The sequence below is a fragment of the Bidens hawaiensis genome, unplaced genomic scaffold (genome assembly GCF_021521415.1).
Source record: "Bidens hawaiensis isolate Kalapana, Puna unplaced genomic scaffold, B.hawaiensis_p1.1 tig00009285_1, whole genome shotgun sequence".
In the NCBI taxonomy this organism is placed as follows: Eukaryota; Viridiplantae; Streptophyta; class Magnoliopsida; order Asterales; family Asteraceae; genus Bidens; species Bidens hawaiensis.
In genome coordinates, this window is record NW_027491685.1 from 693,484 (window position 1) to 720,785 (window position 27,302).

Genomic DNA, 27,302 nt, shown 5'->3' on the forward strand with positions numbered 1-27,302 from the left:
GGATGTTGCGTATGCCTACTTTGTATTTGCATGCGTTGAATGTTACGTGTTTGGGTTGTACGTTTGCTCGGCCCTGAATGTTATACGTGGATGTTATATATATATTGTTATATATATAGGGATGTACTTGAAAGGATGTTGATATATATATCTTTGGTATATGTATGTATGAGAATGTTTAGTCTTCGGAAAGATGACTTAATGGATGCACTCTTTTTACTTTAAAAACTTTTGGTATGACTACCATATTTGTTATTACTGATATTATTTACTTAAAACTTGAACTCACTCAGCTCAAGCTGACTTTGTGTGCATGTTAGTGTGAGTTTCAGGTTAGGAAGAGGATGCCTTATCGCTTGGACATGCACGAAGCTACTTGGACGGTGAAGGGCATACGTGGATGGAAGAATGTACTTTGAACAATTTGATTTTAAATAGTTTTATGAATTACATTTAAAATTGGTTTTGGGCAAAATTCCCAAGTTTTAGGGAACTTATCTTACGATTTATGTTTTCCGCTGAATTTACACTCTGAGACGTTTGTTTTAATGGAAGAAATCGTTTTCAAGTTTAATTACTTTAAATAATATTTTGTATGAATACCAACTGTGGGGCTCCCGGGATTCGGGGTCTTACAGTTATCGGGTTAATAGGTTTCGGGTTAGCGTGTTGAGATTCTTCAACCCTAACCCAACCCATATATTTATCGTGTCGTGTCGTGTCGACCCATTTAAATTCGTGTCGTGTTCGGGTTGTGTTTCGGGTCAACCCATTTTACATTCGTTTACGAATATGATCATCGGCGGATTTAAGGGAGGGTCACTTGACCCTCCGGGAAACCGAACTCTAGTGTTGATCGGAGTAGGTAAATTCTTGTTTATATGCAGGTTGACCCTCTTGATTGCGAGTAAGAGTATAAGTAAATAAGAAAAATGTAAAGATGTTATTATGCGAAAATTTTTGGTCGACGGCGGTCTTGCGGTGGTCCTTCAAGAGTGTAGAAGATAACCTTTTTATTAAAAGAAAGGTAGAAGAGGATAAGCTAGTATATATGTGCCTTTTAAAGGAACCATTTTAATATATTAACAAGGCCCAGTAGAAACCTAATATTATATTGTTAATTTATTTTCCTTACCTTTTAATGATTTAACCTAGTTAGTAGCCCTGCAAACTAGAGAGAGGCAGAAGTATAGGTGAAAAGACAATATACTGAAGATATGAGCTTCTTCTATGTTCCCTTTTGCTGTTTTTGGAGTTAAAAAGCAATATAAAGTTGGTAAAATTTGTTATTTGTTTGTTTTTAATCTTGATTTCTTAATTAATAACTACAATATTATCTTTAATATATTAATATTGTACGAATTATATAATTGTATTTTATGTAATTTGTTTGATAAATTAATATATATTATTTAGTTTTGATTTAGTTTAGGATTTTATAATTTTATATAACTTTTAGTGTATTCCTGTTGTTTATTATTTATATATATTAAAACGCATCAATATAAAACTAATTTGATAAAATACCCAACCCAAATATGGCAACTTTATCAAGTAATAATGAAAAGGTTGAGAAGAAGTTAAATTATCTATAGACGAAATTGTTGGTATACTCTTAACAAATTACGAATGTAAAGCATTATATTACGACCCCCCAATTCAAATTTTCTAATTCCGTCACTGAATATGATTAATATCTAGTGGCTTAATAATAACCTAGACAATCAATTACTCTTATTCATATAAAACATTTTAACAATTTTATGATAGACCTAATTGTTTTTGTCAATTTATCTCTCATTTCCAATTAACAAACTTAGGTTCGCATATTTTGCTTAAGATAAGAATAAACGAATGGAAATAATAAGAGAATAGGCAGTTAGGACTAATAGAATATAAATACTGGAAGCGAAGAGTGGACAAATGTCACACCCCAACCTAAGGGGAAATGCCGGGGCGTGATCCGATTGCTCACAGCTCGAAGATACTATCATACATAAAATGTGACAATATCTAATTAATTATTTTATTGAAAATAAATACACACAATATCCAAATAGAACAAACAATTTAAGTATATGAATGTAAGCTCAAATAATGTTTTCTTGTTTATATCCTAAAGTCTTGTCTAAGTGTCCAACTTCAATCTTCAATATAAGGCAACCTACATATGCGTAGAAAACAAAGTTTGTCAACAACACATGTTGAGTGAGATTATCACCAGATTTTGACACAACAACAATATATATAATAGATAAATGATAAATGATAAGTGTTAAAAGCGTAAACCAATCTATGTGGTAATAATCAATCAAACCTTAACAAACCATGTATATAACCAAATCGTGCTAGTGTGCCAATGAATCGTTGCCAAGTGAATCGGGCATTGATTACAATGACTAAAATTCTCGGTTTACCTTTGCCAAGCGAATCGGGCTCCGGTTACTAAGACGGTCGTATGATCATACTAATGAGAATTGCCAAATATTGTCAAGTAAACAATTAAACATGTAGCAATTAGCAAATAGCATTCTGATTATGTTTGTGATTTTGTGTGTATATATACGATAGAAAATATGAGTAAGTATGCATATGTCCCCAAAACGTTTGAAAACAGTGTATAAAAAGGGGAATGATCAAACTCACCTTAGATTAAAGGCAAGTGAATATAATTAAGATAAACGAACTAAAGATTAAGCGAGTCGTCCAATACGCGTCGAACGAGATTAATGATCAAAACCTGAAACTTTGAGTTATGATAATATAAATAAAAAAAAAACTTAATGCCGCTGGAATTGATCCAAACGGACGTCTAGAACTCCGGTTATGTTAAATTAAAGATTTAAGCGAGCTGGTACTGACCAGAATCTGAACAGCGAGTCGGAAGTCGGGTTTTGGTCAGTAGCCTTAAAATCACGTTACAAGAATAAAAGTCTTCTGGACCGAACATTGAATCTGACCAGAAGCATGAGAAAACGTAAAGTCAAACTTGTCGACTGTTTTGCCCTTTAACAGGTTTCAAGCGAATTGACCAGTCAACACCCTTCAACCACTGAAATTGATTGAAGTTTATTGACTATGAAATATGTATGAACGATTCCTATGTTTACAACTTACCCGGAAAGTGAAAGGATCGATGAGAAACAGAAGTCAAAGGTCCATACGCATGCAAAGTCAAACGAACAAGCATTGTTTCTTCAACGAATAAGCAAAAACCGAAGGGTTTGGTGATGGTCAGAGGTAGGTGACAGCTAGGGGGTCTCTCTAGGGTTAGGATACAGGTTTGTGACAGAGAATTATGATGTGTTTATATAGATATTACAAAAACGAACTATATTAAGTAAATTCACTCGTTTAGGAAACCGAATATACATTTAATGATTAAATCAATGAAATAAGTTTTAGATTTCCTTCATGATCAGTATTTTAGAGTATGGATTTGTAAATTTAGTTAATATATTTTTCTTGGAACTTAATTCACTCGATTATGTCCTAAAATAAGCGATTTGGTTGCTAAAAACAAATTAAGAAATAAAATAAGCTATTTAATTAGAAGATCTGGTACAATAACTAATAAAATTTGGCTTAGACACCAATAAAACGAAATTAGACCAGCCATAACATTTTCTTGGAGTTTAAGTTTCGTTAATTCAATCAAAAATAGGAAAGAATTGGCAAAACTAGTCACTTTAGTTCTCGAAAATGCGATTTTTAGCCGTTTTAAGCTATTTTATAGGTTTTTAAAGGCTATTCAGCATAATTGAAAGTTATGAAATTATAAAATAAGTTAAACCAAGTTAAATACCATTAAATATAAGTTTTAAATAGTTCGAAAGATCCGAATTACGTTCCCGAATCGGTTTAAACTTAAACGAATACAAATACTAAAAATTCGAGATGTTACAACAAAAGTATTTAAAAAGTAATTAATTTAACTTTTAAAACTTAATAGATATATGAAAAATTATAAATCAAAGTATTTAACTTTAAAAATTAACACTTCTTATCTCTAAAATCAAAATATTAGCTTCTATAAAATATTTGAACGGGTTAACAGGTCAACCCACTTTTTGACGGGTTGGGTTCGGGTTAACCCATTTTTTAGACAGGTCAGGTTCGGGTTGAACTATTTAAGAAAACAGGTCGTGTCAGCCGACCCAAAACCTATATTTATTCGTGTCGGGTTTCGGGTCGTGTCAGGAATTGACAGCCTTAGATTCATTGCTCCAGCCAGAATATTATTAATCCGGCATGAGCTACATAAGCCCCTAGTAGTTTATCGGATAAATCGATAAGCCAGGCATTCTCGGCCCACCAAGTGGTCTCTTGGTCAGATTGGAAAAAGCTAGCGTTCCAACAAAGAGCGCTTCCATGGGTAGAACCTTCTCAGGGAATATAAGGTTTTTATGAGGCTGATCTTGAACCGCCATCCAAGCACGGTGGATATCATTTGAAAATGAATACTTCAGATACAATCGAACTTTCTATCGATCCGGGTACTTGGGAGCTATAGAAAAGAACTAAACTACATTGAAGTTGAAATATGAAGAACTACATATGCCTAGCTATTTTAGTCTATGAGGAACGTATCTAATTGATAGGGTAAGTACCGTAGAGATCAATTAGCGAGGTTTTGGCGAATACAATAAGAACTGCTTACTCATGTCATGATTTGAGACAAATGTTAGTAATCTATACTATATAATAAATAAAGGTTATTAATAGTTTATATTTAACTTTTTTTTTCTTTTTAATATATTATTATTTTTTAACAATAGTTTTTTTATTTAAAACATTGACAAATTGGATTTTAATAATCACAACTAAATACTATTGGCCGATAATAATCCTAATTTAGTTTATTCCCACTAGTAGTCACATTTTTTAAAAAGTTGGCTCTCAATGGTCCTCCATTAAAAAAAACCTAACGGTGTTAAGTTTTTTTCGAATTTCAAACTAATTTTTATGGCTTTTGATCAGAATGAGGATACGAGTCGATTGATAAAAAACTTAACTCAAAGCAATGCTCCAAATGGCTTGATTGTTGCTTCATATAGGGTGTTCAAACTCCAAATTAACTAAAATTAAGTTGTTTGGAGAGTATCGTTTCGAGTTAAGTTTTACATCAATCGATTCGTATCCTCCTTCCGATCAAAAGTCCTAAAAAATCAACTTGAAATTCGAAAAAACTTAACGTCGTTAGGTTTTTTTAACGAGGGGGGGGGGTGTTGAGAGCCAGTTGTTTTAAATTTCGGACTATTGGTAGGAATAAAATAAGTTGGAATTATTATCGGCCAATAATAGATATTTTGGATTATTAAAATCCAATTTGCCTAAAAAATTTAATACCAACATAAATATATTATGTAGTTTTATTTAAATATATTGTATTAGTTATTAATATTAAGTTTTTCTAGGTACAATTTTTCACGTTGATTTAGATAAATAATTAATTTCAAATTTCAAAAAAAAAAGAAATTTTCACTTAATGTTTGTTTTGTAATGAAGATTATAAAAGATAAGACCAATCGTTTTAGATGGTTTGTTTGTTTTTGAGACAATTTGTTTTAAGACAATGAGTTCTATTATCTAGAGTTGAGAAAAAAAATAATGAAATTACTAATTTTAATATGAAAGATAAAGTTACAAATTAAGTTTCAAATATTGTGTATAAAAAAATATTTAGAGGTTTATGAATTTTCAACAATTTTTTATTTCAATATTGTGTAATGTATAATTTATTCTATCATATATTATAACTTTATATCTTTTGAACATATTTTTTGTATTTCACATTGTGTTATTATTTAAATAATTTTATTTATTATAACCTGTGTTTTACACGGGTCTTAATGTCACATGTTATTACATATGAGTGATCCTTACAAAAAAAATTTTCACTTCTCTCTCATATTAAATATATATTTCTTTTTCTTATTAATAGTTTCATATTTTATTATTTTTTTCATTTGATCTGCTATTTTCTCTTTTTAATAATTATTTGCTGGTTTAAAAATTTTAATACAAACATAAATATATTATTTAGTTTTATATAAATATATTATATTAGTTATTAGTATTAAGCTTTTATAAGTAACGATTTTTCACATTGATTTAGATAAAATAATTAATTTCAAATTTCAAAAAAAGAAATTTTTACTTAATGTTTGTTTTGCAATGAAGATTAATAAAAGATAAAGTCAATCTCTTTAGATGATTTGTTTGTATTTGAGACAACCTGTTTTAACACATGGTCGGTTATATGTTTCATTATCTAGAGTTGAAACTTAAAACAAATGAAACTACTAATTTTAATATGAATTTTTCAAAAAAAGAAAACTAATTTTAATATGAACGATAAAGTTACAAATAAAATTACAAATTGTATATTAAGAAATTTAAATATTTATGAGTTTTCAACTTTTTATTCCATATTATGTATTGTGTACTTTATTCTACCATATATTATATTTTTATATGTTGAACATATTTTTTATATTTTAAATTGTGTTTTCACCTTATAAGGTACTGAGCAGTGGTGTAGAATCAGATCCCAAAGATAATAGGTCTTTTCTTTGGAAAGTATTTTTCAAAAAGTTTATATAATCTAAATTTGATATGAAACTGAGATAGTTACCTTTCAGAAAATTCTAATGATAAGTGAATATCTGTTTTATTCTTCTGAAGGCGGGAGAAAAGATAAACTCAAATAAGCCGGATTTTTAATACAAACTTACGATTTAAGTTCGAAACTCATTTAATAACTTCTTTTCATTAACCTGAAAAAGTGGGATAGATCTACAAGAAATCCTATTCAATTAAATAAGGTAGATTCAAATGGGATGCAATTGGCGAGCCGTATGAGGCAAGAACTCTCAAGTATGATTTTAAAGGAAGGAATTACCCACCTATTCCGACCGGGGATGACATGTCATTCGCCAAGGGGATTCTAAATTTGCAGAGGCTTGGTTCGACCAAGCCGCTGAGTATTGGAAACAGGCTATGGCATTTACTCATGGTAATTATATTGTAGCTTATAATAGGTTGAAGATCACTAGGCGTTTCAAATAGAAGATCATACATTTTCTCTATTTTAGTTATGATTTAGATTGTTTTAGATATTTTTCTTATTTGTTATAATTAATTTTTTGTTGATCCCATCAGTCAAATAAAATAGATCGTATCTTTTCGAAGAATCGATGAAAGAATTTTTTTTATATCCGTTCTAAGCGTTCTATTTCGTATGGTATTTTGTGGGTTTCTTACAAAATGCTCTTTTTATTACATCTATGTTTTATTTACACAGGTATATTTACCCGCGTGTTGTTGTGTGGACGTGACAGGAACTTGATAGGTATAGGCTTGGTTTGTTACGATAAAAGTGTTGTGGAAAAAGCTGAAAATTTAAAAGTGTCTAAAAGTTTTATGGCCCATTTGAAAGTTTAAACATTTATAATAAAATTGTAAAATTTTTGTACCTGGAGTTGAAAGGCTAAATATTTTGTGTTAAAAGTTTGTGTTATCAAATTTTAATTAATTACAGCCAATTTCCATGCTAGAAATTTGAAAACATAAATCCACTAGGTGCGAAACTTTGGTTAAAAAGCTCAAATGAGGCCAAAGTTGTGGAGCCAACATCAAATGACAAAGAGTTCAAAGGAGGCCAAAGTTGTTTCTTTATTCTATTTTATGAAATTGACTGGCTAGCATGTAAATAGCAAACATTCTAAAGCTGAGGAGGCTAAAGTTTGTTTATGAAAGTTGAGGGGCCTAAGTAGCATGTAAAGTTATGAAACCTCGGTGGTTAAAGTACAAAGATCACAACTTCACATGTTGTCTATTTATATATTAACTTAACGACAACCGGTGGGTAATAAGCCACGCTTCATTATGGATCGGATATTCGGGTGGATCAGCTTGGTTTGTCACGGTATTAGAACGATACCAACACTTGATATAGCAACCTAGAAAAGATCCAAAATATAAAGTCCTGATATGATAAATTGGATACCTATAAGAAAAACCTATCACAAATAATAGGTCACACATAAAAATTAATTGAAATCAAAATAAAAAACAGAGAAATAAAAACTATTAAAAACGAATAAAGAATTTAAAATTTAAGGCCTTTTTTTCTCAAAATACATACATATACATACACAAACACACACATATATATATATATATTAATAAATAAAAATTGAGTTTGTGCTTGATAAAATGACTCAGCAGCCGAGTTAAAGCGCTAGCTAAATTGCTCAAACAGGCAGAGGTCAAGCTCATTTACGGCCCTTTCTGTATTTAAAGAGCCTGAAGTAAATCTTCAACAATAAAATAACTTCTATGTTCAAGTTAACAAAGAGTTAAAGACGCTCAGTTACGTGCGAGTGCGAAACATATCAAAAAGCTAGGCAATCTATGGGTTAGCATTAGTGGTGTAATTTTAATTTAGAAAACATTTAGATTTGTTTTCGTGAGTGTTTGTATTGTGTTTGTAACTTCTTGCTAGAGGTCTATCGTTTTTCTATTAACAAAATGTTTTGTCACAGTTAAAAGAAAATTAAGATCATGTTTGGGATTGAGTTTGAAAAATGCTTATTGTATTATTGGCTTTTTCAAAAAGCCATTTTGAAAAACCAGGAATTGGGCTTTTGGAAAACTGATTTTTAACCCTTTTAAAAAGCTAAAATATAAAAGATTTTTGTGATTACCAAACACATTTTAATTTATTGGATTCTTGAGAACACCAATAAGCCAATAAGTATTTTAATTAAGATTTACTTAATTAAGAACATTTTTTTACCAATCTATAGGTATGTTAGCAAAGACAAAGTCTTTAACACATCCGAGTTTAAGAATTCTTGGGTTCGATTCAAGTTTCATAGAAGATAAAGTTTAAAACAAATTTGCCATCAATGAAAAAAGAGTTTTTTTTCTTTAATAAATCCATGCCACAGCATATGATACTCAACCAAAACTGCTAATTAATGCTAAACGAGGGATATGACAATTTTTGTGCCAGCCGTGTGACACCATTTAGCACTCAATACCTTCTAAAAATTATGATTAAGATTACATTGAATGTAAATTTATGCTATGATTGCTAATAAATTTCAATAAATACATTTCCGTATTCGAGAATAATATATTGACAACATTAAAACAATTTCAACCATATTGATTATTAATGTGTAAACTACTTTAATAAATAAACTTTTTTTTTTTACTAAAAATCATAAATAAATAAACAAGCATTTAACTTAGTGGTACCAAAAATGGTTTTGGCTAAAGGTATGATTATTTTCGTGTTGTTCATAAAACATACTAAAGATCATATATATTGTACATATAGTTTACAATTTGTCTAATGTACACCTAACTTATGAGTCAAGAAATCAGTCCAAAGTTAAAATATATTTACACATATATAGTTTATGATTTGTGTTTCCAAACTTGAACCATGTTATAGTTAACTTATTGCTTGCCAAACATATATATAGTCTTAATAATTTAACAAATTAATCTTCCTATATCAAATGTAATTGACATAAATACACCATCTTTTTATATTTAATCAAAATATTTTCAAAAAGAAAGCTCAGTGTAAACAATTAAACATAATTTATTTAAAACTGTGAAATTAATTAATTGTTATTAAGCTAAATATTGCATGATTTGTGCCAAATTAAATGATTTTTTATTTGCAAGAAATATGGCACGCGTTAAATTAAATTATGGTGTTAAAACTGAATTCTTTTATTAAATGCAGGGCATTCTTGAATAATATATGCTTAATATAAATCAATGACTTTCTAAATATTTTGCATTGAATACCAAACTATCTTAATGCATTGTGTTACCTTCAAAACTAGAGATATAATCAATTCATCAACAATTATATTTACTTAATTATGTGCTAGTTTTACTCCATGTAATGATTACACCGGACAATGTTTCCATTTATATCAGATATCATGCATTTAACTCCCTCTTTATTTAAACAAGTATGATTTCAATCTCACATATCTTCTCCTCTAATCTTGATCCATCTATTGCAGTTGCAGTAATGGAAGAAGAGCATAAACCAGATCAATGCCCTTCTGAGGCTTCAAGCATATCAGCAGAAGGTGAAAACTTGAAGAACAAAGCCCTAGATATTAGCAAACCCTTAGAAGATCAATCTTCTTCTAGGGCTTTTCTTGATCTTAAACTTTCAAACATGGATCAAGAAAAGAAAATCGAATTCAATCTGCTTAACCTCCCTTCAGATCTGGAGGGTGCCAATTCATCTCAGGCCAGTGAGTCATCGAAGGAGATGGCTCGAGAAAAATCTAGGGTTTTCTCTTGCAACTATTGCAAGAGAGAGTTCTCAACTTCTCAAGCTCTTGGTGGTCACCAGAATGCTCATAAACAAGAGCGGCAGATTGCGAAAAGGCGCCAGATGGAGATTCCGCCTTATGCCCACCTGCTGCCGCCACCACCATCAAGTTATGGTAATTATACTTATTACCCTTCTTTCTCAAGTTTCACTAATACTCCACTTAGCACCAACAGATCATCATATATGGAAAGGCCCTCTTCTTGGGCAAATCCACCGATGAATTATCAGTTTGCACATACCCCAAGTCAGGACCAATTCACCACCAGACTATCATATTTTGATAGACCAAAGTTGTTGGAGAATTTTCAAGGAAATATCACAAGTAACAGTGGTGGTTTTGTTCCTCCTGGAGTTGGATCTTCCTCTTTCAATCAAGGAAATATCACAAGTAACAATGGTGGTTTTTGTCCTCCTGGAGTTGGATCTTCCTCTTTCAAGTTTGAAGGGGGCACAAGTGCAACTCATGATTTTTTGGGAGTTTCTTCCGGAATTGGTAGCTCAAGTGCTGCACTTAACCATGGGATCGAACAAGAAAACAGTGCAAATAATTATTTGGCACAAATCGGTATGGCTCGTCCAGAGAATGATCAAGATGGATCCACAAGCGGTCTTGATTTAAATCTTAAGCTTTGATGTTCACTAGTGTTCTTGTTGATTTGTTGTTGGGATCCCAGAATTTATTTCTTTTTAATATGGTTAAATTAAACTATTCAAGAATTTACGTTGTATTCTGTGATTGCTTATTTAAATGTTCATTTTTTCTTTATTTATGCGGATTTGTTAATTGTTTTTAATAACTGGAAGTTATTCATTGAAGGTTCATTGTTTTTGTGAGGAGGGTGTTAAGAAAACAAGTTAGTTTGATAACTTCAATGTTTCAGTTACAAGACTCTTGCCCCTTCTCTCCCTATTGGTGTTATCTTTTTTTTAAGGCGTTTTTTTTCCACAGTAGGCAATTAGACCTACTAATCATCAAACCCGAGTATGAGCCATGAGAAAAAATTTTAATCGTCCATTATTAATTTGGTGCTCTAGTGATTTGAACTCAAGACCTCCCTTGAAGGAAACCGTCCCCTATGGGAGTGTTTGAAGTAATTTCCAGGGCCATTACATCTAGGTGACCGGGTTGGACATGTTGGGCCCGTCAATTCAATTCATTAATGATGTAGTGAGCTTATGAAATTGCAATTAGGGTTTTATTATATTTGGTAATGTCTTGGTTAGCAAGTTAGATTAGGCTATATAAACCAAGATATGCCTTGTAGAGGTGAAGACGAGATGTAACCGAGTTAGGGTTCATCTAGATGCAACCTAGTTAGGATTCATCAAGAGTCAGACCGAGTTAGAGTTTGAGAGATTGTAATCAGTTTTTGAGTTATATTTCCTCTATATAATATTGAAAGTTATTCAATATTAATTATTGTGTGTTTATGTTTTAATGAGTTATATCAATTCGTCCTTGAGGGAGAACCCTTTGACCATCAACAACAGGCCTGCTTGCAATGTCAAATATATGATTAAATATAATAAAAATGAGTTCATTAATTGCAAACAAAGTAAAAATTTAATCGAAAACACTTTGATCAATGCAACGTGTCAAATGATCGGTTACAAAACTAATTAAATGCTGTCGCATTCAATGATCGATACATTGACCTAGACTAAATTAGCCCATACGTTTGTTGGCCTATGACCGGGCAAGCAACCCTAACAAGAGTTTACAATTACAACCCAAATAAACATGTTTTTACCCAATAAAATTTAAAATAAAATAAAAAGAAACTGAATTAAGACATGATTAAAGATTTATATGGGATCAACATGCCCCCTATAATTCTTTTATCATGACTTTTACTATCTTCAAGCTTTGAATTCATCATGCTTTCCTCGGTTGACAACGCCTTCATCTTCTTCACCATCCACTTTTGCATCTTCAAATTCTTCTTGATTGTTTGTATCATCTTAATCAGCATCTTCATTCCTGGCCCGTCTTCATCCATATATGTTGGTATGCCTCCAGGTGGAAAGTCTCGAATTGCACTTACTTTTCTTTCTTATACTTGACCCTTGTGTTACTAGTTTCACCCTTATCTTAGATTTCACTCATAACACGTACCCTCATCGTGTTCACTCACTTCTTCATTTTCGAACATCATGAATGTTTCGTCATCCAACTTGTAGCATTTTTGCTTTGTTATGGCCTTCAAGCACCATTCAAGCATGTCTAAGAATTGCAAATATACCAACTTAAATTCAAGACCTTTATCAAACGGTTTCCCCATCTTGGCTGCAATTAACATCCAAGTATCTACCTTGGGTACATCTTGATAACCACCATCACTTAAACATATAGATGAAGGCTAACAAAATCGATTTCTCTCACACCTTCTAACTTTAGTGGGTAATATTTCCAATAAATTTTCAGGAAATCTTCATCAAACCATCTTACTAACATTTTATGCACGGTTCGAAAAGCGATTGTATGTTGCACGAGGAATGTGTGAACTTGCAAAACGAAATATGACTTTGAATTTTGGTTCCAATTTAAAGGCCTTGTTGTCGTTCATTATATTGAAGTAATCCCAAACTTCAACTGCTTCCTTTTGTGAAAAGTTCAATCCTTCAACATTGAAACGTTCCCTTCATTCTTATTATCCTCTTTAGTAACTCGATCTAAGTGATTGAAGTAAGTCTCCAAGTATGCTTTCTGACGGGCAAAATATTCTTCATCATTTACCACGACACCATGATTTTCTTCTTCTTCCAAAATTAGGTTTGTTTCAAACTTCCATATCCTTTGAGCGTCTTTTCGATGTAACAAACGCTCCACATAGTTTCACATTGAAAAGTATAATTTCTTTGTTTAATACATTTTTTGTTTAATTTAGAAACAAGATACACACTCGGGATCTTCTATATTTACCATTTATGAAAATCTTATCTAGTGAAAAAGATTTCCTTTTCATTTCATTTTTATTAACGACAATCGAAAGCGAAATTTATTTAAATCACCAAAAACCAAAACAACATGACATCCAGGTTGGCCCAGTAAGTCACTGGATACACTAGCAGGGCATCAGCCACACTATTATAGCACACTGTTACAGTACAAACCGTTCCCAGTCCACCCACGATATCAATGACCTGCCACGCCCGACCTAGTTTTAACCCAAAGAAAACTTAAAGTATTTACATTAATTCTCCACTACGCCCCCCAACAGTCATCACCGCATCGGTATGCACCATATCATTCTTGGTCTTCCGTAACACCATAAGTGAAGAGATAAATTGCACGAAACGTTTTCGCCTTTCTCTTGGAAAACTATGTGAATTTATGTAGATTGAGAACATCCCGAACACCAGAAAGCATACCAAAGAGGAACATTACACCAGGCAATTATTGTTTAAAGATAATTAATCATGCAATGTTATCAAAGCTAGATTGTGAGGTATGATCAAAAGAAAAGAAGTGATTATGGTTGTTGTGAGTAACACCAAGTCTCCTCAACCTCCTGCAGCCTTCAAGGGAGAAGGTTATGAGTTTTGGAGTATGTGAGTCAAGACGGTGTTGAGATCACAGGATCTTTATGTTTAATGCCAGAGATGCCGATGCAGCTCGTCATAGAGAGAATGGAAAGAAGGATGCTCTCTTGCCCTACTTCAGCAGGCAATGCACGGCATCATTTTTTCAAGAATTGCAGCGGCCGAAACTGTAGACCCGTAATTTGTTAATTGGTTATGTTTGTTTTTATTTTTATCAAGTCGAACAATGCCGTTTATTTGGTTTAGAGTCGGATGATGTCCAACCCGTTTTTGGGCCTGTTTGGTTATGCCCGGTTGGGCTTATTTTTCATGTTTGGGTCGAGACTTAAATCATGGGCTTGTAGTTACAAAGTTTGGATTAAACTTTGAGTTCCATGATTAAAGGGAAGTTAGTTGGCGGTTACAAAAAGCAGTTATCCAATAACCACCATCTTTCAAAAGTCGCGTCTGTTCATATATGTTTCTATAAAAACCCTAGAACAAGAACATGTTTTGTAATTCACTTTTACATATTCAAGTTTAATAGAGAGTTGTTCTTGTTCAATCTTTGTTCTTATATTGTGGGTGTGTGTGTGTAATTATGTTCTTTGCCAAAAAAATCAGCATGGTGTCAAAGAACCAAACAAGATGGTGAACGATCAGAAGGTTATGCAAGATCAGAGAATCGAGTTTGAAGACGATTGGGATCGATCATCAATACAAGAAAGTTTTTTTTTTTTTTTAAGTCTCTTGTTCTTCAATTCTCATGTCTATCATATTGTGTGTGTATGATTGTTCCTGATTTACCAATAGAATCAAGAAACCAAGCATGGAGGGTGCTTGAAACTGAGTACAAAGGTGATTTGGGTTGGGATGGGTTGGATTTGGGTGATGGGTTAGAATGAATTTGAGTCAGGATGAATTTTTAAAATAGAGGGTTAGGTTAGGTATGGATCAAGATGGATAAAGTTAACCCATATTGGCCCAAGTGAAGGTTAAAATACAGAAGGTTTTAAAAACCCCTAAAAAATTCAAAAAAAATAATAAAAAACTAATAACTCAAAATATAAATCAAAAACACAAAACGTAAAATAACTAAAATTTTTCCTCCGTCGTCCTTCATTAAAAAATGGTATTGTATCGGTTCAGGTTAGATTTTTTCATGGTTTTTTTCGGTTCGGTTTTGCTTTTTTTCATTTCGATCGGTTTCATTATCTGTTGGGTTTCAATTATTTCGGTTTCTATTTTGTTTCGTGTGTTTTGTTTGAAATAAAATTGAGTGGAGCTTGTTTTAGTCCATTCTAACCCATAACCAAACCCATTCTAACCCATAACCAAAAGTCACTAGCATTTTTCCAACCCATCTTGACCTTCTTACAAAATTTTTTTGATCAATCCTGACCCATTTCCATTTTAAAAGTTATCCATATTAACCCAAAACAACTCATTTACATTTGGGTTTGTTTTGCCACCCTTAGCTTTAACAATGAAATTGTAGTGGCTTCGACGTGAGTTTGAAACCCTGCAGATGAAGGACGATGAGGCAGTTTCAGATATCTTATCCAGAGTGATGAGAATGTGAATCAAAAATGGGCATATGGTGAAGACGTCTCTGATCAGCTCGTAGTTGAGAAAGTACCACAAAGCTTACCCACTAAGGGGGATCATGTTGTAAAAACTACTGAAGATTCAAAAGAACTCTCTACTCTATCATTTGATCAACTCATGGGCCCAATACAGTCCCATGAAGCGCGTGTCAATCGAAGCGTGGCAAATGCCGAAGAAGAAAGAGCCTTCCAGGCTAGAGAAGTGGTTGGGTTTGGTAATCTTGTAAAGGACGATCAATATTTCGTGTTCGTGGCAGAGACCGAGGTGGTCGGCTTAATGCTTGAGGTAAGAGTTGTAAGGCCCCGTTCCCAGATGCCCTACTTTGGCGATGGATTTACTCATAAACACAGTTCTAAATATCGTAGATAATTAAAACTTTTCACATAATATTAAAACTTCAAACATTGTATTACCAAACATAAATTCTTGTCTGAGACGTTCAAATTGTCTTATCATAAACATCATAAATAAAACATCATGGCATTTCTTCATAGATGCCATCTTCTTTGGTCCTTGCCATGTGTCTCCCTCAAGCCAGCTGCTTTAACCTATTTGTCTGCGTGCATACTAAAAGTTAGCTACGCTGAGTGAGTTATAATTAACCAGGCAACATACGTTACATTCACATACTTACAAATACGCATTCGAAGGTAGATATTATATACTTATCATGTTCATCTTTCATTCATACATACTTACATACATACATTCGTTCATTCTTTCATATTTTCATACTTTCTTTCTTTTTTACACTTTCATGCTTTCATACCTTTTGTACTTTCGTGTTATAACTCATTTAGTTCATACATAATATCTCTACATTTATAAAAACCATTTCGCCCTACATACCTCGGATATTATTAGTGTCCGGTGCCCTATGTACCTCGGATATTATTAGGGTCCAGTGCCATACGTACCTCAGATATTATTAGGGTCCGGTGCCCTTCATACCTCGGATATTATTAGAGTCTGGTCCCTTCTTCTCGTTCCATACAACCATATTCACGTACATACTCTTAGCTCTTTCTATATATTTATATACATATTCATATACATCCACGTACATACTCTTAGCTCTTTCTATATCATTCATAGACATTCATATAGCATACACTTACCACTTAAGGTAAGTTTATTCACTAAACACGTAAGAGTATGCACACAGCCCCGAAAACATAACATAGAAAGGGTCTATGAAACACACCTGAATCTTGTTCCTCTCTGACTTTTAGTATGCACGCAGGTTAATAGAATGAGGCAGCTGGCTTAAGGCAGGACACATGACAGTGGAATGAAGTGGCTGGCATCTGAAGAAAGAAGGATGCTATGTTTTTATGGTTATATTTTATTTTAAGACAATTTGTGATGTTTAAGGACAACAGTTGAAAGATTTTTAAGAAATGGTTAATGTTTTATATTTTTACGAGCGTTTTAATTCCTCTGATATTTAGAACTGTGTTTATGAGTAAATACAACAACCAATGTAGGCACCGGGATCGGAGCCTTACACAAAAATCCAGACTAAGCGTCGATTAATCCTTGAGTAATCGCTAGTCCCTACTTTACTGATTAATTTTGAGCTAATCGGTCAATGATCAAATTCTTGCCATAATAAGGATTAATCGGACTTAATCGGCTTTCTCTGATGAGGTTTTGGCCAAAATCGATGGTTTCTGGCGAAATTCTGTCCTAAATTAGCGATTTCCAGGGAGATTCGAGCAAAAATCAGCGGTTTCCAGTGAGATTCCATCCAAAATGTGTTTTTGCATGTATAAAACTGAAAATTACATATAAAAATATGTGTGTGTGTGTATAAAATCGTAAATTATACCTAAAGTCCGATTCGATAAATCCGATTAATCGCTAATCCCCACCTCACCGTCGACTAGCGACTAGCGATTTTTACAACACTAGTGAACGTTATGTGATCATGTGATCATTGTTGAGTCGTGGATCTTTGTTTGCTTGCTATTGAATTTATCATATGGCAAGCCAACCCAATTGGGCTAGCTCACACTAGACGAAAATGTGCTCGATCATGTCATCTAACAAACCACACGCTGGGCATATCAATGAATCGACTCCAATGTTCTTTTTCGCGAATAAGGTTAAAACTGAGACTCTATCCAACTCCGTTCTCCACGCCAAACTTCCAACCTTGTCGGGACCCAAATATTCCACTCAAATTTATAATCAACCAGGTTCAAAGTTAACTCATTTATTTTTTTTTTCTTTAATGCTTGAAACAGAGAAAATTCCGACTGACCACAATCCCTATTCAACCTTATCGTCTCCAACCCCGACCTTATCGTTGGCTTTCGACACCAAAATTTGTTTTGAAATTGTTAAACAAATATCTATTCCCACAATACTTTCTTTGATTAGGTATCGTCATTAATTTTTGTCAAGCATTTTTTTTAAGATTCGTGTTATGTCTTATCTTGAACAATTTTTGAAATGTCAGTCTTCATTGCCATCTTTAGCATGAGGTTTTCATTTCATAAATCTTATCTATCTATATATTAAAGCAACACAATATTTTCACTTGTCATTCAATTATACCCTCCACGGCTCCAAGTGTATAAGTTTTCATTTTTACAATTTTTCCTTCATTAATGATAAAATGAAAAATATGTTGTTGGTGGGAATTGAACTCAATACCCTACTTTTAAAAATGTTTATGGCTTACCAACTCAAACAGGATTAATTGATGTTAGTTTTCTTTTTTTCTTAATTGGTATAAATTCACAGCCTTTCATTTTATTACTTTTAAAATACAAATACAAATTATTCTTACTAATCTATATAAGTTAATATGTATATTATTAAATTTAATTTTTTTAATTTACTTTTTAATAACCTATGTATCACACGGGCTCTATCTTAATAATTGTAATACAAGAAAACCCCATGTCATATTTGTTTAAGGGTTTAAAACTTTAAACCAAACACAACCTAAAGATACAATATTGGATTGGATATTTGAATTAAATATATACATGTTCAGACATTGAAGCCCCTGCCATCCAAATTATGCGTTTTTCAGGAATCATACTACTATCTCTTTCCAGAATGATGATGTGACACAATATGTATACAAATTCAAACATTACAAGTTGTTGGAACTATATATAAATTTTCGGTGAAAATTAGCATGTCCAAAGTCGTATCAATGAGGAAGTTAAGGTTTATAAATAAATGACAAAATTATATATTTATAATATTATAACTGTCATCATAACCCGCAACTTTCTTAAAACAATTAAAAAGTTATAATTTAAATTAATTGTACCTCTATTAAATTATAGAATTTATAGTTTATTACAAAAGGGTCAAATTATTCTACATACGGAGATAAAAATAAGAAGGGTGTGAATTATTTGTAGTCACGCAAAAACCCCCTCAAGAAAATAAAAAAAAACCATACCTCAAAATTTAATAAAAAAAGAAAAAAATAAAAACACAAAAATGTTTCCACCGTCTTTCTCGTTCTAAAAAAAACAATGTTGAGTGAAAAACATCATTATGTCTTTTTGTTTATCATTGTGTTTTGTGTTTCTTTTCGTCATTGATTGTGTCATTTTTCCTTGAAATTGTATTTTTTTTTCTTGATATTGTGTTATATTTTGTTCGGCAATGTGTTATATTTTGCGATCTATTGTGTCTTTTTTAGTTATAATTGTGTCATTTATTCATTTTCGTCATTGTGTCTTTTCGTCGGATTTTTTTTTTGAACGGGAATGATGGGAGAAACATTTTAGTTTTTTAAATTTTTTTGTTTTTTATTTATATTTTGTTATTATTTTTTTATTTTTTGAATTTATTTTTAAGTAATTTTTTATGTGATCACAAATCCTTCTCACATTTCTAATTTTGTCTTACTTTGTATTTTAACTTTACCGTATTACAAAATTTATGGCCGACTCTAAAAAAACAATAAATGTAACCAATAAATAAGATAATAGAATTTTGACTTCCTTTTTTTCATATTTGAATTTTTTTTTTTGAAAACTTACCTTTTAATAAAGGTACAATTAATTGAAATTATAACTTTCCAAATTTTTATGGCAATTTAATAAATGTATAATTAATTTTTGTTGAACTTATAGAATTATCGTCTATTACTAAATTTATATCCGATTTATAAATAGAGAGAAGTTATTCTACAAATGAGAAAAAAAACGAGAATAATTAGAAGGATTTGTGACCAAAAAAACTCCTATAAAAATAATAAGAAATTAATATAAAAATTAGTATAAATATCATAACTCAAAGTAAGAAAAAAAAACAAAAATGTTTCCCCGTCTTACTCGTTCTCAAAGAAAAAAAACGCTGAGGAAAAAATATCATTGTGTGTTTTATTTATTATTGTATTTTTTGTTTATTTTCGTCATTGATTGTGTTATTTTTTTCTTGATATTGAGTAATATTTTTCAACATTGTGTTATATTTTACTATGCATTATGTTATATTTTGCGATCTATTATGTCTTTTTGTTATTTATCATTGTGTTTTTTTTTTTGTTATGTCTTTTATCTCGGCATTGTGTCTTTTTCGGTTTTTTTTACCATAGAGAAAGACATGGAAAATATTTTAGTTTTTTTTAACTTTTTTTATTTTTTATTTGTATTTTGAGTTATGAGTTTTTTATCTTTTTAGGGTTCTTTATCACAAATTATGCTCACACTTTCTGTTTGAGTTTATCTTTTTATTTTAACATTTACATTTAAAAAAAAAACCATACACCTAACCCATCAAATAATACCGTAAAAGTTTGGCATTTCTTCTTTGAAAACTTATTTACCAACGCTAAATAATCCAACTTTAAATCATCCAATATAAAGACTGAGATTATTTTAAACTATAAAGTTTGATTTTACTAAGAATGTTAGGAAGGAGGGTATTTTAGTCTTAACATTTTAATATCAAAACTCACCTACTTTAATCTTAAAACCCACTTAAATTAATTTCAAAAATCCACTTACATAAACCCATATACATCTTCACTCATCTCCTACAACCACCACCACTCCATCGCCCACCGCCACCACAACTGTCACCCGCCGCCGCCACCTCGCCGGAAAAGTCTATGGAAACTTCGCCGGAAAATTTCACCGAAAAAGTCGTCGGAAAGTCACCGGAAAACAATCCTCGAGAAATTTCGCCAGAAAATCGCCGAAAAATTCACCGAAAAGTCGCCGAAAAAAAGCCACCGGAAAATGGTCGCCGAAAAAATCACAATGGAAAACACTATGAAAAACACAATTTAAAAAACACAATGTAAAAAACACAATGAAAAAAATCACTATGAAAAAAAAAACACAATGATAAAAACACAATTCTATGGCACAATGTAAAAAACACAATGAGAAAAAAAAAACACAATGATAAATACAATTGTATAACACAATTTTGGTAAAACACAATACGTAAAAAACCCACTAATTTTTTTTTATTTTTATAAAACAATATGGTACTCATATAAAAGATAAAAAGACACTCGTTATTATGGTGAATTTGTTTTTCAACAAAAACGTCGTAATAAAAAGTTATTGACGTTTTAAAATGATGGGGGAATTTGGCATGTCCCTTGCATGTGGAGAGAGAAAGTCAACAAATGTATTATTCCTTTTATGTTATTCCCTTTGTTTTCACACATGATTTCTACCTAAACTAATCTCAACCCTCGATATTCAAAATCAATGGACAAGATTACTTCATATGCTTTCTACAAAAACTATACTTCCTATTATAACCTAACCCCTATAATCATAAAATTTTATAAAGGTTTTGTACGTTTGTTATAATGGCTCGCGATGACTTGTCCCGTGTTGCCCGAGTTTTACCGTCCGATTAAACGTCATTTTAAATATGATTGTGTTTTTGTATTTTAGGCTATACGAGTGTTTTGGGTGTTAATATTTTATCTTTTGGGTTTAGTGTTAGTACCATAATGAAGTTAACCAAACTGGCCAAATTTATTACGCTATGATCATAAGTTCCTTACGTACGTGTGTCATTGCTGTTTTAGGCGTTCAAGGGTCTTTTTTTTTAGGATTTAGTGTCGTTGCCATTTTGAAGTCACTAATATCGACCAAATTCGCAGTGTGGCAATGCCATCGCAACACAACAGGTTTCGGGGTTGGATAATCTATCAAGTACTGATTTAGTGAGGAGAAGATAGATTGACCGAATTCACAGTGTTGTGTCTCCGGGGTTTGATACCTAGTTTAATTTAATGTCAAACCGTTTCTTTTGGTATTAATATTATTCATTGTTTCTTTTTCATGATTTGGACTTCTTTGAGTTCTTGTGGCTGTTTAATATCAAAGTTCTACATTGTTACAGCCCAGCTCTCCTTGATTTAATGTTCATCGGCCCCAAGCCGGACACCTCTTTGAAGAAACACTAATCGACCCCGGGCAGATTACGGATAATCTGGGGGTTAAATAGATGTTTCCCACGAGGGGTTAGATCCGGCGAAGATGGTTCTTCAGATAACCTGCAAAACAGACACCGTGAGCTCGTCACTGAGAAGGGGGGGGTACCTCCTTGTGACCACCCTCCGGCGTGAGAATCAGACTAGATTGCTCTTGAATATAAGTGTATATTAAGAGAATGACTAGAGCAGATATCAGGTAATATATCAAGATATGAGATATGAGATAAGATGATACCATTCCAAGGTGTTGGAGTATTTATAGCCGAAGGTAGGTTTCCAAGCAGGTACAGCCGGCTGAATAGTATTCCTGTTCTGCCAACTGTGGGCTACGCACATGCCATGCTGGTAGTTGGTGGGTAGGCAGCGGCTGATAGTGACCAGGCCGGCTGTGTACTATTCTTTTCCACCAACTGCAGGCTATGCACGTGCTACGACAGGTTGGTGAGTAGGCAGCGGCTAATAGTGACAGGGGTTGGTGAGTAGGCAGCGGCTGATAGTGACCAGGCCGGCTGTGTACTATTCCTTTGTCACAGTGAGCTGTCGCTGCTTTTGTCAGACCTTTTGTCCATACCTCGTCAGGTACAGTACAAAAGGTCCTCCAGTAGCGTACGGACTGGCTCATTTGGGCGGGAGTATTCCCGGCTTTGGGCGGGAGTGTTCCCGGCTTGCTCACTCCTTCTTCAGGTGACATTACTGAATTATTTAAGAGTTAAGTGCCTTGTGCGTGTAGCCTTGCTGCGCAGGTAGCCTTCCCTGATGGCTTGTATCCGCAGCTGCGGGAACAGGCGGGGTACTTCACCATTGGGAGGCTTTTCCTGCGGGAACAGCTTGCGTACTGCGCGTAAGGACGTCACGTCTCTGAGCATGGTGGGTCCTGCGGATCCAGTTGGTTTCTGCGCAGACGTCCCTCTTCAAGGTGAGTCTTGCGAGTTTAGCCTTTGCGCAGACGTCCCTGTTGAAGGTGAGTCTTGCGGGTTCAACTGCGCAGACGTCCCTTTTTGAGGTGAGTCTTGCGGGTCCAACTGGGCTCTGCTGGGACCTACCTCTTCAAGTCCCCCCAGTCCAATGTTCTTCTCATGAATTGTTAATAAGTGAGGTGAACTTTTGGACTTAAGCAAAGGGTTTTGAAAAGGGTTTAGTTTTAAGGTTTTCCATGGGGATTCTTCCCGCGGAATTCCTAATGTCACATGCAGAAATTCCCTACTTTTCTGCTTGATCTTTGGGTATGATGCGGGTAGGTCTGTAACCTCCTCGCAAGTCAGGAGCGTTGAGTTCCACTTGTGTAGATTCTCCATGAGGTTTTGGTAGTTTTGAACATAGTGATCAATTATGTTTAAACAACCAATTCCATCTTGGAGCTTCAAACAATCTAGTTCTCGAAGTTCCCGCTATGCGGGGATGTTATTCCCGTTTCCGCAAGCATGGCCCAGAAGATCCTTCTTGGTTTCAATTCCCTGCGGAGTGCTAGGTATGTGAAGGGTTTCGCCTTGACACTGTACCCGCACTCGTCTTATAGTTACTTTACTTCCAAGGTATTCCTGGCTTCAATTCCCTGTGGGTGCTAAGTATGTGAATGGTTTTACCTTGACACTGTACCCGCACCCGTCTTATAGTTACTTGGTTGCCGAGGTATTCTTGGCTTCAATTCCCTGCAGGTGCTAAGTATGTGAAGGGTTTTGCCTTAACACTGTACTCGCACCTGTCTTATAGTTACTTGGTTGCCCGCTTGCTCTTTGCCACGTGTCATAGTTTCATTGCACCTGCGATTTCTCTCTCTTCCGCATTAAATTCATCGCATTTATTGCGATGAGTATATAAAGGGGGAGAGAGTGCATCTTAATCCACACTTTCACTTCTTTCTTCTTCAAGCGATTTCCGGCGAATACTCTAACCTTTCTGTCGAGCATTCTCCTGAAATCGTTGCCTTTCACCCTTCCAGAATGTCTTCTTCCCATGATGTTGAGGCTACTGCCGAGGAGTCTGACGTGTTCGTCGAGAATCCGTCGTCCACTTCTGATAAGGACGATAAGAGTACTGCTGGCGAGTGCCAGTGTGCTCTTCCCGTCGGCCAGTATCAGTATATCGTCAGGAAGTTCATGCTCGAGCCTTTCGAGCCTGAGTTTCCTGAGCCACACCAGACGGTGTATGATGCCCCCAAGGGCAAAATAGGGGTGTATGCTGCATTCTTCATCTATGGGAATCTCAGGTTCCCATTGACGAAGTTTGTATACCGTGTTCTGGAGAGACACGGTGTGCACCTGACGGAGGTACACCCAATGGCGATCGCAAAGATCCGCCATTTTGAATGGGTGTGCCTCATTCTGGGCGTGGAGCCCCATGTCGACCGCCTGATGACCTTCTATTCTTGGAGGTGCATCCAGGGGTGGTATACCTTGGTCAATCGGATCAAGGGTCTGAAGATCTGCGCAACCGAGCGCAGTCTTCGGTCTTGGAAGCGGGAGTTCTTCTATATCTCCGCTCGCGTCGTCCCGATAGCGATGACGTTTAAGAACGGGAGAGCTCTCCCGAACCTTCACGCCTCCAACTATGAGGAGGCGGAATGGTTCGCCAAGATTTCCCGGATCCAGTCTCCGGTTTACCGCTTTGCGGAGTCCGGGATGGTGATGCTCGGGATGAGCCGGGTGTGGAAGGAGGCGTCACAGATTCCCATCGTCCTTGAATACGGTTTGAACTCTGTCCCTTACGGTATGCTTCATATTATCCGTTAATTTAGGGTTTTTGTTCTAACCGTTTTTTCTTTTTGTTTACAGAGGGAAACGAATTGCAGTCTCTCCTGCAGCCGCGGGAGAGTGATGGTCCCGCTCGAATGGGTACTCGTGCTCTTGATGAGAACGAGTTGCCCATCTTGGAGCAAACGGCGGATCGGTTTGTGGAGGTCTAACCGCCGGGCCACGAAATTTTGAGTGCCACGCGGCCAGGTAAGGAACTCTTTAACCCCCGCCCTCTCCATGCTCAAACCTCTGCTGGAATTCCTCTAATCTTGTCATCTTCTGACGAGGAATCCGCAGATGGTCCTTTGTTGGTGCGGAAAAAGAAGGCTACTGGCGCGAAGGGCAAGGCGAAGGTTGCCTCCACCGCCGATCCGGTTGTCCGGTCTGACTCGGAAACCCAGAGCGAGGAGGCGGCGGGGAACCCTGGTGGTAGTGAGACCACTGTTCCGGAGGTTGAGATGGCTGTCACCTCCGGGCAGCCCAGTGTAACGACGGTGAGCTGCGTGAAGAGGCCGGCTCCATCGGGTTCGTCCCCGCCTGTCAGAACCTTTAGGCTCAAGAAAACCCGTAAGTATAATCTTCCTTAACTTTAACTGCATAGCTTTCCGCTATTATACTTATATATCTTCTTTGTGCAGGCGTGGATGCTACCGCATTCCAGGGTGGAGCGGGGAGGAGCACCTCCGGACCCATGACGGTAGGCTTGGCCAACCTACCTGAGGCGATGACCCAGGCGACTGCGCCTGCTTCAGTTGTTGGTTCAGTTGCTCACCCGGTTGAGCCAACTGTTCCAACTGTGACGACGTCCCCGCCGGCTGTCAGTGCCATATTCACTGATTCTTTCACTGAGCCGGCGGTGAGTGTTTCTGTGGATTCTTCCACAGCCGCGGCCGCGGTTGTGAGTTCACCTCCGGTGAGTTCACCTCCGCTGGTTTCTACCACGGCGGCCTCCGCTATGCCTCCTCCGACGCCGGCGACTACGGCCGGTCCTTCAGGTATGTCCGGGGTTGGGGCGTCAAGCCAATCTCTGCCTCCTTCCCATCTGCCTGACCTCTTGGATGGATATCCGTTAGGTTCGGGTGATGGGTTTGGCGGCTACAGGCCTGTCGTCGACCCTACAGGTGCGTAGGGTTATTTTGGCCTTTTATTATTTATATATATTTTTTTTTCTTATCATCTTTTCTTAACTGCTTTTTGCTTTTGCAGTGTCGGATTCCAATGAAGTGTATGTTCCACAATGGAACATCCGCCGAGGAACAACCCTTCGGACGCCTGTAGAATGCGTCAAGTGGGCGCGCCACGCCGCCCCAAGGGGGGCGCTGGGGGAAGCAATGTCAAGCTACCAAGAGGGTAGGTTGACAAATGAGCTCCGGATTCTCCTAGCCCGGATGCAGCCGCGCGTCGAGCTGCTTTGTCGTGAAAACGACAAGTTAAAGGCAGCTCGGATCCAAGAAGTGGCTTAGGCGCGGGCTGTCCGAGAGGAGAACAGGAGGCTCTCTGCTGTTGCTGCGGAGAAGGAGAAGGCCTTCAAGGCCCTTGAGGTTGAAGTTTAGGCCCGTCTCAAGGCCCGTTCCAAGGCTGCCCAAGCTGTTAACGAACAGCTTCGGTTGGCTAAGGAAACCGCTCGGAACGCAACTGAGAGGGCCACCAGGGCTGAAGCTGTTGCTGAGCCTCTACGCACCGAGAATGAGGAGCTCAAAGCCAAATTAGAGAGGCTCCAACAGGCTCATGACGCCTTGGCCATGGAAGACGCCAAGAAACTTCAAGAAATCTTGGACCAGAGGGGTATGCTTGACCATACTGAGCGTAAGCTAAAGGGCGTTGAAGAGGCTGCTGCTAAGGAAGTGTTGCTTGCCAACCTTAGCAAAAGTGAAGCCGAACGCGCCCGTAACCAAGCTCAAGCTGCCCTCCAGGAAGCTCTGGTTACCAAGGAATGGCTTCTTCGAGAAGCGTTGTCGCAGGTAAGCTTAGCTTCATAATGTCTTCACGCTTTTCTTTATACTTTGAAAAGGTTGATACTTGTATTTTGTTTTGTAGGTTGTGCATCGGGTCTTCACGGACACATCATATGACGATGCCATGAGCGCAGCCCTCAACGCTTCTCATGAGGATGGGGAAAAGGCTGGCTTCCTGCTTGGTCTAGGGTTCGTTGAGAAGGGCATCCCGCCTTCCAACTTCCCTTTATATGATGTGGATACTGAAGCTGCTTATGACCAAGCAGTGAACCAGTATGCTGCCTTCCCGCATCCAGTGGTGGAGAAGGTGAACGAAGTTGCTGTTGCTGATGATGGGTTAACCATTCTCAAGACCTTCCTTGAACCGCCACAACCAACTGATGGTGCGGGTACAAGTGGGTTTGGAGGGAGGGGTCCTGAAGCTTGAACCTTTAGATCCCTTCCCACTGTTAGGACAGGTTTATGTTTTTGTATAGATTTACACTCTTGTAGGCGGGTAGATACCCGGCCATTTTTGTAATACTTCAATTTTTATGGAATGTAAATCCTTTGTGCGGGTAGGACCGTCACTCTTGTTTTATAAACGTTATACGACTTGCTCATGCATATTATAGTTTAATTTGGCACTTGTTTTGCCGCATAAACAATATATGATTCGCTTG